Source organism: Podarcis pityusensis (genome assembly GCF_964106645.2).
Source record: "Podarcis pityusensis genome assembly, chromosome: 4".
Lineage (NCBI taxonomy): Eukaryota > Metazoa > Chordata > Lepidosauria > Squamata > Lacertidae > Podarcis > Podarcis pityusensis.
The window spans coordinates 81,807,630-81,821,713 of NC_138027.1; the positions used below are offsets into that span (position 1 = coordinate 81,807,630).

Below are 14,084 nucleotides of genomic sequence, written 5' to 3' on the forward strand. Positions count from 1 at the left end.
ACTGGAAGGACAGATCATGAAGCTGAGGCTCCAATACTTTGGCTACCTCATGAGAAGAGAAGACTCCCTGGAAAAGACCCTGATGTTGGGAAAGTTGGAGGGCACAAGGAGAAGGGGATGGCAGAGGACGAGATGGTTGGACAGTGTTCTCGAAGCTACAAACATGAGTCTGACCAAACTGCGGGAGGCAGTGGAAGACAGGAGTGCCTGGCGTGCTCTGGTCCATGGGGTCATGAAGAGTTGGACACGACTAAATGACTAAACAAAGTGAAGGGATGTCAGAGGACAGTCCAAGTCTGGGCTAAAGAGGAGGGATCATAAGAAGGACCCTTGAACCCAAACATTAACAGGTATAGCAGATGGGGCAGGAACACAGGTCACAATCTTCCCCACCATGGAGAGATGTCTTTCTATTTGAATTATAGCAATTATAATTTCTAAATTTCTAAATTTGCACTGACAGATATGAATTAGCGTTCCTTCACAGGGTACATGGTACTTCCAGTCTCCTATGCCTTCCTGGGGGGCACAGGAAACTGTAAGTCCAATGAAATCTGTGAGGAAAGTCTTCTTCTGAGCTTGAAGGGTTTCAGTGTCCAGAAGCAAGGAAGGCCGCTAACCCATTAGAAGTGCAACCAGAATTTCAGAGATGGTTTGCATGTGCCCTGTAATGGACTATGGATTTCTTAATTTAGATCATTCACATTCCAAATCCCTAATTAGTTAAATGTGTTACCGTCACTAATCCCAAGTATGTGTGCCAAGTTTGAAGTTTTCCTCACTAACTCCCAGTCAAATGCTGCTGGCTGTACTTTCAGAAATTTCTGAATTTTCTCTGCTACTTGGGGGCTCGTTCATTTCCACACAAAGCATGCAACTGAATAGTTTTTCAAGATCTGCCTAGTAGGTATGTATTTTTAGAACAGCTCACAGTTTCAAATGGACAGTTAGTTTAAAGCAGAAGATTAATAGGTGTTTCAGCATTGTTTGTGTAGTATGAACTTAAGTATATTTCTCAAAGGGTGGAGAAAGCTACCATTAATTTAAAGATAAGCTTTTGTGCCAGGTCAAACTTTAAATAAAAGATTATTTAAACATGTCACATTTATCTTTGATATTTACAGCCTTTTTTTTGTTTACTCCCATTGGACATTATTTGAGATAACTGTATATAAACAGAAATGTCTCCCATAAATTCTGCCTTGGACTTCACAATACAATGGCTGCAACCCAACCTATAGTTAGAGGTGCTTAAAACCCATTAAAGCAAATTAGATCAAATTGTGCATAACCCTGGGTGGATTACAGCTAGTGATTAGGATCTGGCTAAGACCCTAACAAGCATGCGAGATGTGTGTGCAAGGGTTTTTGTATTATTGTAAGGCAATTCAGTGGGGAGGACACGGTATGAAAAGTAAGGTGCAAATAAATAAGCAAGCAGGAAATAAGTTTAAATAAATAGCACCACACCTACCTGTAGACATCAGTTTCTGACACCCATGCAAACATGAATTTGGAAACTCTCCGGTTTGTCTTTTCTGCAGGAAAACACATTTATTGAGTGTCCTTTTCGCAGACAAGAGAGATGTCATTTACTGGATGGAAAATATGAAAGACATGAGAGGCATTTGTGAAATGAAATGAATATTGTTGCAATACATCTAAGTCTGACACGAAATACCTTGAAGGTGGTGCATGCATGGCAACTGTCTCCTCTGATCTTAAGTAAAATGTACAGCTCTGTTTGTCCCAAGATGGCTAGTAAGGTGAGAGGCTTCTGCTTTTGTATATGATGGAGCTATGAGGACATACAGAGGTTTCGGTTGAATGTCTTCAAAGAAATAGGTGGAATGTATTTCTTCGTTCATTTTAATAACAGGTTAAGCAATCCCAGAGGACGCCAAGCAGTTGGGAAGGCAAAGGGAAGAACTTGCTTCATGGGAAATGCTAGCCTTTTAAAGAAAAGCAACTACAACCTTTAGAAGACCTCTGAAGGCAGCCCTGTACAGGGAAGCTTTCAATGTTTAATGTTTTGGTATGTTTTTGTATATGCTGGAAGCTGCCCAGAGTAGCTGGGGCAACCCAGTCAGATGGGTGCAGTACAAATAATAAAATTATTACCCTTATTTATTTGCTGCAGCCAGGCTCACAGTTGTGAAGCGGTAGAGAACACATTTTTGAAGACTGGTATGAACAAGTCTGGGATGTTGCACTAATGGAAAATCTAGCTAAAATGTATGAATGACTAGGAAAAAAGGATAGGATATATTTTTTATGTTACATGGTGCTGTTTTATTACACATGCTAATAAAACAGAACATGGATATTGACTTCTGAATATACATGGACTTTGGGTGAAAAATCTCCCAAGATGAAATTCAACTAATTATTAGTTGAAAGTTTATAGAAGTGCTGTAATTCAGTGCTATTTGCGACTCAGTGGCTGTTAACTCTTGTAATGCCTGTCTGATCTTCTTTACCTTGTTGTTGTTGTTTAGTCGTTTAGTCGTGTCCGACTCTTCGTGACCCCATAGACCAGAGCACGCCAGGCAGTCTTCTACTGCCTCCCGCAGTTTGGTCAAACTCATGCTGGTAGCTTCAAGAACACAGTCCAACCATCTCATCCTCTGTTGTCCACTTCTCCTTGTGCCCTCCATCTTTCCCAACATCAGGGTCTTTTCCAGGGAGTCTTCTCTTCTCATGAGGTAGCCTCAGCTTCACGATCTGTCCTTCCAGTGAGCACTCAGGGTTGATTTCCTTAAGAATGGATAGGTTTGATCTTCTTGCAGTCCATGGGACTCTCAAGAGTCTCCTCCAACACCATAATTCAAAAGCATCAATTCTTCGGCGATCAGCCTTCTTTATGGTCTAGCTTTCACTTCCATACATCACTACTGGGAAAACCATAGCTTTTACTATATGGACCTTTGTTGGCAAGGTGATGTCTCTACTTTTTAAGATGCTGTCTAGGTTTGTCATTGCTTTTCTCCCAAGAAGCAGGTGTCTTTTAATTTCACGGCTGCTGTCACCATCTGCAGTGGTCATGGAGCCCGAGAAAGTAAAATCTCTCATTTCTTCCCCTTCTATTTGCCAGGAGGTGATGGGACCAGTGGCCATGATCTTCGTTTTTTGATGTTGAGCTTCAGACCATATTTTGCGCTCTCCTCTTTCACCCTCAATAAAAGGTTCTTTAATTCCTCCTCACTTTCTGCCATCAAGGTTTTACCTAGACAACAATAAATGTGCTTGTTTTAAATCTACTTAAATTAATGTTATCAGCCTTTGCCAACCTGGTGTCTCCCAGATGTTTGGGACTACAACTCTCATCAGCTCCAGCCAGCATGGATGTGGTAGTTAAAGTATCTGGACAGTTCCTGGTTAACGAAGACTGGTTTATATCTTTTGAAACTGTTTCTTAAATACTACCCTCCATGGGGAATACTTTCAATCAGCTCTTCCTGTTGTTGTGGATTATACTAGCATTCTAAGGATTTGATTGTTGTGCATGTCCAGGAAAGGGAGGGGGGCAATACAATGCTTTACTTAAGGAGTTCACTTTTATGCATGTTTGGGATGCATAAAGCAGGGATGGAAGGATCTGTCAGTTTTCCAATCTTAAATTCAGTTCTCCACATTTCTACATCAGTTTGAAGTTTCTTCTTTTTTTAAGAAAAAAGATAAGAATGATTCAAATTCAAATTCAAATTTTATTAAACGGTCACAGACCAGGTTAACTCGTACAGCTAGTCAGCGAAGCATAACACCGGAAAAAACAAAGGACAATTTCAATACAGATTAGGCCATAACAGCAATTTGAAATTAGACAGCATAAATAAAATTAAGTATTTGCCTTCGCCTGCATATTGACATTGGAAAGCTCTTGTTTCCTGCACCTAATAGCGGCTACACAGAATTTAGCAACATTGATCGTAATTTCAGGAACCTTATCTTCTACCAAGGCTCTCATACGTTGGGGTTCTGGTACATTTTAAAGCTTTTGTAGAACTGGGGCAATAAAGGTCAGGCGTAGATCCTCGTAGTAACTACAGTGCAGCAATACATGCAGACTTGTTTCCACTTCCGATGAGCCACATGGGCAAACACGTGATTCATATGGTTTGCCCTCATATCTGCCTAGCAGCAGGGCAGAGGGCAGAACGTTAAATCTGGCCAGGGTAAAGGAGTGTCTGTACTTAGGTATTTGTAAATCAGCCAGATAATTTGCGGGTGAGAACCCTCTTCCAAAGTCTCTAATTGTGGCATGTTTATCCATTTTGCCCATATGACATTGCAGCTCTATGTCCCTAATGCGTTGGAGCACTTGACTTCTGGCTCTCTCATATCCTGCCGCTATCAAGATCTGCGGGGAGAATCCCAAGCTTCTTATCTTTTCAAACAGGGAAGCTTTCCAGGTAGAATGAAAGGTGTCTAAGAGTGTTAAAGGAGCCAAACCGGCCGGGAAAAAAATAAGTTTTAACCAGTAGTGTATCTTTAGAATCCACAACCGCACGTTAACGGGTGGTTGTCCAACTTCTAAGCGGACAGCTATATTAGATACACAGGGGGGGATCCCCAATAAACACCGATAGAATTTTGTTTGAAATGCCTCCATAGGCGCAAAATTTTTAAAACTGCAAACCTGGGATCCATAAGTGAGTTGTGGGAGTATTTTTGCAGCAAAAACCTGGGAGGCCGCCGGAACGTATTTACCCCCTTTCCCGTGAAAAAATCTTGTAAGGGCTTTATTGGCCCTTCCTGCATTGGCAATGGCGTTTTTCATCTGTTGGTGCCACGAGACCCTTTCCTGAAAAGTTATTCCCAGATATTTGAAAGTTGCTACCTGGTCAATAGGATGTCCCTTAATTCTCCATTTGTGTTTCCTTCTTTTTTTTGAAAACACCATAATTTTAGATTTGCTATAATTTATTGATAGTTGTTCCGCTTGACAATAGTCAGCAAGTGATCTCAAAAGCTTCCTCAAGCCAACGCAGGAAAAGGAGAGCAGGACTGCGTCGTCCGCATACAGAAGCACCGGGAGGGGCATACCTGCCAGTTTGGGAGGGTGGGCATTTTCTTTCTCCATATTTACTGCTAAAGAGTTGATGTAGAAATTAAATAGCATTGGCGCGAGGACACATCCTTGTTTAACCCCATAGTGCGTTTGGATTTCTTTAGTTAGATGGCCTGACCGGTCGCATCTTACCCTCACCCTGGTGTTTTTGTATAGACCACGGATAAGGCGTAATAAGCGCTTGTCTATGTTTGTAGCGCCAAGCTTTTCCCAGAGTCTGTCCCTTGGTATTAGATCAAAAGCCGATCTAAAATCCACAAAAGCTGCATATAAAGACCCTCCTTTTCTAGAGTATTTGTCTGCCAGGTGTTGAAGGATAAGGGCCTGGTCTATAGTTGAACGCTTTGCTCTAAAACCAGCTTGAGCTTCTGATAGAATATGCTCTCTTTCCATCCACTCCACTAATTTATTACATAAATGAGCAGCGTACAGTTTGCTAATAATACTTAATAGACTGATTGGTCTGTAGTTAGCTGGCTCAGTTCTGTTTCCTTTCTTAAATATTGGAATGATGATGGCTAAACCCCAGTCCTCGGGGATAATAGCCGCTTGATTTATACTAGTGAACAAGGCGGCTAGCACAGGGGCCCACCATTCAACATTTGCCTTAAGAATTTCTGGTGGGATATTGTCAGCACCCGGGGCTTTCCCTGATTTAAGAGATTGAATAAGGCCAATAATTTCTTCTGTGGTTACAGGGGGCCATTCCTTGCCAAATTCACTTGAAGCAGGAAGCAGAGCTGGGACCAGTTGATTTGATGAATATAATGAGAGGAAATAAGCCTCCCATGCTCCAGCGGGTATAGAGTATTCAATTTCAATCGGGGAGTCTCTCCAGTTTTTTGCAATTATTTTCCAAAACGTGGCAGAATCTTTTCTTTGGGAGGCCTCCACTAGGCACTGCCAATCCTCCCTTTGTGCCTGGAGCTTTTTCTTGTTAATCAAAGCTTTATAACTGCGTTTTAACTCAAACCAGTCTAATGGAAGCGAAGGCAAGTTCGCTGATCTATAGTTCCTGTACTTATCCAGCACGAGGCGTTTCATAGCCATGCATTCTTGGTCAAACCAAGGTTTGGATTTGTTAGAGTGTAGAGATTGCCGTGGCGTTTTTTTGTTGGTCAGATAAGGTTGTAGGGACGAAATCAGTTCCCGGAACATGTCTAATCTAGCCTCAGGAGTTGGGGAATTTACGAGGTTCTCCTTTCTAGCAAGAAAAGTATCTGAGTGAAGTCTTTCCGATATTTCATCACTCAATTTGCTGGACCATTTAATGCGTGAGTATCTTAGCTCCATGTTTTCGAAACATAAGAATGATAATAATTCAGGATTTCAGTTCAAATTTCGCCCAATAAACACATTTTTGGGCATGCCCTTTCGATTAATGCACACATTTTGGTGTGCATTTACACAATGCACTTTTGCACTAATATATTCATTTTATGCAAGCTTTCCCCTAATATATGCATCTTTGGTTGAAAACCATTGTTTGGTTGAAAAACTGTTGGATTAGTGCAAATTTCAAAAGGTGTCTGCCTTTTGGTTCTCAGATTGCTTCAGACAGTGTGAATTCAATAGATTTTGGCTTTAACTGCAAACCAGACCAAATTAATCCTCACCCCCACCCCTACTATAATACATGACAATGTATTATACATTGGCCTTGTAAATGTTTTAGGATTACAGCCTTATTAGACTTGTGCATGGAACCTAATGGCAGTGTTAACTATAGCATGCAACTGTGTTAAAGGCTTCTTCTTCATAATGATCTATAATGAAATGTTTGCATGATTAATTTAGTAGAGGTCCTATGCAACTGGGCTAGCATATACAGTGGTACCTCTGGTTACATACTTAATTCTTTCCGGAGGTCTGTTCTTAACCTCAAACTGTTCTTAACCTGAGATACCACTTTAGCTAATGGTGCCTCCCGCTGCCACTGCGCCTCCGCCACGCGATTTCTGTTCTCATCCTGAAGCAAAGTTCTTAACCCGAGGTACTATTACTGGGTTAGTGGAGTCTGTAACCTGAAGCATCTGTAACCTGAAGCGTCTGTAACCCGAGGTACAACTGTATATTGATAGGAAATGGGTAGCATTCATAAATCGTGCATTGACAGGTATGGTTTGCTTGGACATTGGGCTGAGTTACATTAAAAAGGTGTTTATCTGTTACATAGGTTGGACTTTGTAAAAACTTCAGAAAACAACTTTCTGTGGGCACACATACATTCCAAGTCATATTAAAATGGGAAGATTGAAGAGGTGCCCTTTGTGAAAACCAGCAAGCAGAGTAACATGCTTATAATCAGATTTTTTAAAAGAAAGATAAAGAGGTCAGTAAAGATAGTGGAACAAGAATAGATGAGAGAAATTGCGCAGCTTTTTTCCACCTGATGTAGTAGAATTTATAGTTCTGGTCTATTTTGAGAGGAATAGAGTGTGAATAAGGATAGCACATGAGAAAATGGATGAAAATCAACGAATACAAACATGCCAGTAGGAGACAGGGGAACATGCTAGAGATGATGGCAAGCTCTTTTTCAAAGCTTCCTTGCACAGTTTATCTGTGCAACTTGTTTGGACTAGAAGATGGTGCAGTCTTCTAATCCAATCATAAGTGCCAGCCCTCTTTCTGAGGTAACCTGACAATGCCGAGGGCAAAGTATGTGTGAGGGGAAAAAATGATAAGGATTCCCCTGAGCATATATTTCAAAGAAGCCATGCAAACAAGGAGATTGTGTCTTTCCCCCATTGGATACAGAATGCAGGGCAGGAAGACAAATCTCATGAAAGGAGTGGGCATTGTGGCCATGGGACGACGAGGAAACTGACAACAGCAGCCAATATGGCTGAGCCTGGGACTGACACATGTCTGAAAGCCTAATAAGCCAAGCGTCAGACCAGACTTCACACATTTCATACGTCTATCTAGACTCCATTGCAGTGCCAACACCCTGTGAACAGGGTTGGGCTTTCACTGAGGGAGAATCCTGCTACCTAGATGCAACACTTCATTTAGTTTAAGGAAATAGGCTCCTTCCCTCGCGAGATTATACTATTCATTCCGCATTGTTTTCCTTATGTTTCTCTTTTTTTTTTTTTATAAAATATTTATTCAAATTTTAAGGTTACAGAAAAAGAAAAAAGAAAAAAAAGAAAAACAAATCCCATACATCCTACAAATCACATACATCCTACAAGAAAAAACACACAATACAAAGAGAAATACACAAGACAAAAAATCACAATAAAAAAAATAACAAAAGAAAAATTCAACTTAAACCATTAAAACCGTTTTCTCATTTACTTATTTCCGTGACTTCCTCTCACTTCTCTGCTTTGTATTCTAATTCAAATCGTATCTCCAGCAAATCCTTCTAACCTTCTTTTCATTTGCTTATTTTGACATTCGAAAATATTTAATTCTCCTCTATCTTTTATTTTACACTTCATATTTACTTATTCCATTATACTCTGTCTGCCAATACGGTCTAATATTCTTCTCCAACCTTTTCTAACATTCTTTTATATTACAGTATTTCTGAAGATATATTTTAAATTTTTTCCAATCTTCTTCGATCGACCCTTCTTCTTGATCTCGAATTCTGCCAGTCATCTCAGCCAGTTCCATATAGTCTATGACTTTTCTCTGCCATTCTTCTCGGGTAGGCAATTCTTGTGTCTTCCAGTATTTCCCAATGAGTATTCTTGCTGCTGCTGTTGCATACATAAAAAAATTCCTGTCTTCCCTTCGCACCAATTGACCGACCATGCCCAAGAGGAAGGCCTCTGGTTTCTTCAAGAAAGTATATTTCAGTACCTTTTTTAGTTCATTATATATCATTTCCCAGAAGGCCTTGATCTTTGGGCACGTCCACCAAAGGTGAAAAAAAGTACCTTCATTTTCTTTACATTTCCAACATTTATTATCAGGCAAATGATAAATTTTTGCTAACTTGACTGGGGTTAAGTACCACCTGTAAATCATTTTCATTATATTTTCTCTTAAGGCGTTACAGGCCGTAAATTTCATACCTGTGGTCCATAACCGTTCCCAGTCAGCAAACATAATATTATGCCCAACATCTTGCGCCCATTTGATCATAGCAGATTTAACCATTTCATCCTGTGTATTCCATTTCAACAGCAGATTATACATTCTTGACAGATTTTTAGTTTTAGGTTCTAACAACTCCGTTTCCAGTTTAGATTTTTCCTCCTGGAAACCAATCTTTTTGTCTAAATTGAAAACCTCCCTTATTTGATAATAATGCAGCCAATCTCGAACTTTAGTTTTTAATTTGTCAAAGCTCTGCAATTTTAGTTTATCTCCAACTTGTTCTAAAATTTCACAATATTTTGGCCACTTTGTCTCCATATTAGTTTTTTTCAATGCCTTTGCCTCCATTGGTGACAGCCACCTTGGTGTTTTGCTTTCCAACAAATCCTTATATCTCACCCAAACATTAAACAATGCTTTCCTGACAATATGATTCTTAAAGGCCTTATGCGCTTTAACTTTGTCATACCATAGATATGCATGCCATCCAAACACATTATCAAAACCTTCTAGATCCAAAATGTCCACATTTTCAAGAAGTAGCCAATCTTTCAGCCAGCAAAAAGCGGCTGATTCATAGTAAAGTTTAAGGTCTGGCAGGGCAAATCCCCCTCTTTCCTGTTTTCCTTATGTTTCTCCAGCACTTGTGAAACTAATATGCATTTAAGAATAAGTAGGCACTGGTGAATTGCATGCTTCTGCTATGCAGGAATCTTGACTTGACACTTGAGCCCCTACCCACCACTGTATGTTGTGCGAGAAGCTATCTTGACTGAGGCACTATAAAACCTTGGAGGGCCCAGCATGGAAGCTGCACCTGGCGGTTTATTCCACAAGAATCTGATGTTGAGGATGACAAAAGACAGTGTTCCAGTTGTTCTATCCACAGTTCTCCTTTTGCTTCTCAGTGTGTTTGTGTGAGAGAGAATACTTGCCTGGTCCCCAAGGTGGTCATGTATACAGACCCAGTCAGCTGAGCCAACTCTCTGTTTGCCTTACTTTTGCTTAGGAAGGCCATATAGTCCCCTGAGACCCATAATGTGTTTGCCTGTGTGTAGCAATTTGACAGCTCTGCTCGTTCTTTGAGTTGCTAGAAGTACAGTCTGCTGCATTTTTCCCCCAGAGCTGAAGTTGCCTGCATGGGATTGCCCAGTAGCTGCGGTTGCAGGTTTGCACATGTACCATCCACCCGTCCTACTGGAAGATGTGCCAAAGGTGTGAACTGTATGCTTCTGTTTTGCGTGGGAATTTATTGTGCCTTCTGGTGGCAATTACCAAATTCTGTACAGCTGCCAGGGCTGGTGTCTTGCATTTTCCAGATTTACTGACTTGAATCTGAGCTTGCATTCAGTACAATTCACACAGTCAATAAGGATAGACATACATCAGGCCTAAGCAGTTTTTAAACCCACAAAGCCTATACATGGGGACCATTATGGAGTGTGATGGTCAAGGCCTACATTGTTTACAAACTGTCCTCAAGAGAGAGGGACATGTTGTGATGTGTTGGGTGTTCCCTCCCTAATGACTATTTCTAAAAATAATAAAAAAAATGAGTTTAATATCAATCCTTCCTAGAAGCCATACCTTTAGATCTGAGATGTGTTGGCAGGGCCATTTTGCTGCCCAGGATGAAGGACCCAGTGGCACACACACACCCCATTCTGGTAGAAGGTGACCTGACTGACAGTTGAATTTTACTTTGTAAGTAAAATCTGGTGATTTTTTTTTTTTTTAAATAATGTTTATTAAAAATTTTCAAAAATACAGAAAGTAAGAGTTAAAATACATTCAGAACCTTATTTTCATATATCCACTTTCTGGGACTCCCCCCTTCCCCCACCCCTATCATATTCCTGTTTCATGTTGTTGGCTCCACAAGCTCTCAATTCTGATTAAAAACTTAATTTGTTTAGACCATTGTTCGAATTTAAAATTTCTACACTCCTCATCAATACCCTTAATAAAAAACCAAAAATTTCTTTCCCAGGGCCCACCCCATTTTTATTCCACAATTTCCCTTTTTTTTTTAATAATAGAGACACCCCACATAATAGAAATATCAGAAATAAGAAATAAAAGGTATAATAAATGAAACAAAACCAGTTCAAAAAAAAAGAAATTGACAAGCCTTTGGATTTTAGTTCTCCCCCTCTGTCCCCGGTTTAATTTCCCCCTGACCACCAAACCATATTATCCGCCTGGAATTCTTACAATCCATAAATCGCCTGTTTCCCCCAACTCCTTGCTGGTTTTTTTTTTTGTTTTTGTTTTTTTCCTTTCATAATTATTTTTTAAAACACTTAGCTTCAGATCTTTAATAAAACTCCCCCCATTGTTCTTTCCAAATTGTAGTCCAGTTTCCTCTTGTTCCGCTGCTGAAACGTTCTAATTCAGAAGCTTAGTAAGTCTGCAGGGATTATTGTTATTCAGGAACAAAAACTTGCGTTCAGTCCCTTCCTTTCTTCAATAGAAAATTCTATTGTCTCCTTTAGCTGAACACCCTGTAGACAAAATATTATTTCCGTTTTGCAGCTTTCCCAGAAGATAACCAGTTCTGTAAAATTCCAATGGTATTTTTCCACTTACGACCATCTTTGTAATGTCCCGAAACTCCTCTAGGGGGATTGTTGTAACTTTGTTTTTCTCTAGTCCAAAAGTCCGATTGTTATCCATGTTTTCGCCATTTTGTATCCAAGTTTTAAAAAGTTATAGCAAATTGTAACAAATTTAGCCAGCAAAGTTCTCCTAATAAAGTCCTCTCTGCTTTCCGACTTTGACAGCTACTTTGACAGCTGTCAAAATCTCCGACTCTTTTCACCAGGCTCTCTCTTCAATCACCCCGGTTCCCAGGGGGGGGGGGTTACGTTTCTTCTCCCTCAATTCGTCCTCCAGCACAGTTCTTATAATTTCCCATCGTGGAATTCTTAGTTTTTATCAGCAATACAAATCTTTTTGGACCTTGGTTTCCCCGTCCTTGTCTTGGAAGGTTTACAATAGGGGGGGGGGACTGACTTCCTTTTTGGATCCCCCCCCGCTCGTGTCCAATTCGAAAAGAAATTCTTTTTTTTCCTCCTTTTAAACCCAGTTTCCAAATTACTCACGGGTTGTTGTTAAAAAGTCCGAATTTTCAATGGAAGAAGTCAGCGCTCTCCGCCGGATGGCATGCGGCTGCGCTCGGCAGGGATAGCAGAGGACTCAAAGCACCACGCTTCTCCCCGGCACCCGATCCGTAGCCTTTAAAAAGGCTCCTTCACGAGTCGGGAGGGCGCTGACGGTGCCAGCCGAGTCTCCATGTCCACGGCCCTCGTGGCCGTGGTTTTTAAGGGTCCCCGCATCGCCGGTGCGGTAGGACCCAGCCCCTGCCGAGCAGGCTCCCTCCGGAGCTCGGAGGGAGTCCGCCATTCGGCGATGGCGCCAACCCGGAAGTCCGTAAGTAAAATCTGGTGATTGAACAGCATCCCTGACTGAACCTGTGGGCAGCAGGCTAGCTTCAAAGGCACACAGCCCTGTTCTTCAACTGAGAGGAATGAAGGAATGGCTGGGGGTGGATACTGTCATTGCCTATTGTGATGGGATGATGAGCTGCTTGTGCGTAAAATCGTATCCCCTCAGAGTTTGTTCAAGTCCACAAACCTCTGTCTGTGACGGAGCCCCTCAGACATGGCTCCTCTAGTCACTAGCAGATTCCGACAGTGGTTGCTTTCGGAATCGCTTCCAACATAAAAGCTCCTTAACGGAAACACGTCTTCTGGACTCTCTGCGTGACAGTTTCCGGCGAGGAGTGGGTGTCCCTACAGGAGGTCCTGAAACCTCCCCACTGTTTTCGCTGGAAGTGTCTCTGAGCCATCCCTCCAGCTCACTTTCCCTCAGCTCAGCTCCTCTCCCCCTACTGGTTCCCTCTTCAGCTGCTGAGTCTCTCCCAACCTGTGTGAGCCCTTTCACCTCCCTTCCTTCCGATGGCAGTTCCCTGACATCCACCTCCCCTCCAGGGCCCCCTTCACCCCCTCTCGCCCCCTCCTCTACGGGCGGTGAGGAGGCAAAACCCCGGAATGAACTTCCTTCATCTTCCGATGTCTCGAACACTTCTCTCCACCTGTTGCGGTTCCTGGTCTCGAAGTACTCCTCCTCCTCAGAGTCCATCTCCCCTTCCCCTTCCGAGTCCGGGAATCCTTCCAACTCCTCCTCCTCATCGGTGGTCCCAAAGTATTCCCTCCGGAACCTCTCCACAGGCTGAGGTTTCCTTGGGAACCTTTGATGGAACGTTTCTATCAATACCTCGTCATTGATATCTTCGGCCATTACCCAAGTGTTTTCTGACTCCGGTTCTCCTTCCCACGCTACCAAATACTCCACCTGATCCCCCTTCCACCTGGCGTCGAGGATTTCTGCCACATGGCTGCTGCATTCTCTTTCTTCTATGACCGGTCCCCGAGTGGCCATCCCTTCTCGTCCCCCCTCGTACGGTGACAGTAACGACCTGTGAAATACTGGGTGCAGTTTCATGTGGTTGGGTAACCGGAGCCTGAAAGCCACTGGGTTGACCTGTTGAATGACCTCAAAGGGACCCAATCTCCTGGGTCTTAATTTCTTACAACCTCCTTTGAACGGCAACCCTTGGGTTGACAGCCACACCCTATCTCCCACCCTTATGGTTTCACCTTCCCTTCGGTTCTTGTCTGCCTGCCTCTTGTATTCTTCCTTCGCCCTTTCTAAGTTGAGTTGGAGCTGACGATGGATTGCTTCCATTTCTTCTACAAAATGCTCGGCTGCCGGGACGCTCCATCTCTCCCCTTCTCCCCCTGGGAAAGCCCTGGGATGACACCCATAATTAGCCAAGAAGGGGCTCATCCCTGTGGACACATTCTCGGCATTGTTGTAGGCAAATTCCGCCAGCGCCAACTTTTCTACCCAGTCATTCTCTCTGTCATTGACATAACACCTCAGGTATTGC

General features: G+C 42.2%; 1 long non-coding RNA gene across 1 annotated transcript in view; it reads left to right on the forward strand.

Moving 5' to 3' along the window:
- Window positions 1-3,187, forward strand: part of LOC308475945 — a 41,079-nt gene extending 37,892 nt beyond the window's left edge. The window contains exon 4 of the long non-coding RNA XR_013985567.1: window positions 3,095-3,187. This is a non-coding gene — a long non-coding RNA (uncharacterized lncRNA). The remainder of the gene's footprint in view (window positions 1-3,094) is intronic.
- The last annotated feature ends 10,897 nt before the right edge of the window (window positions 3,188-14,084 follow it).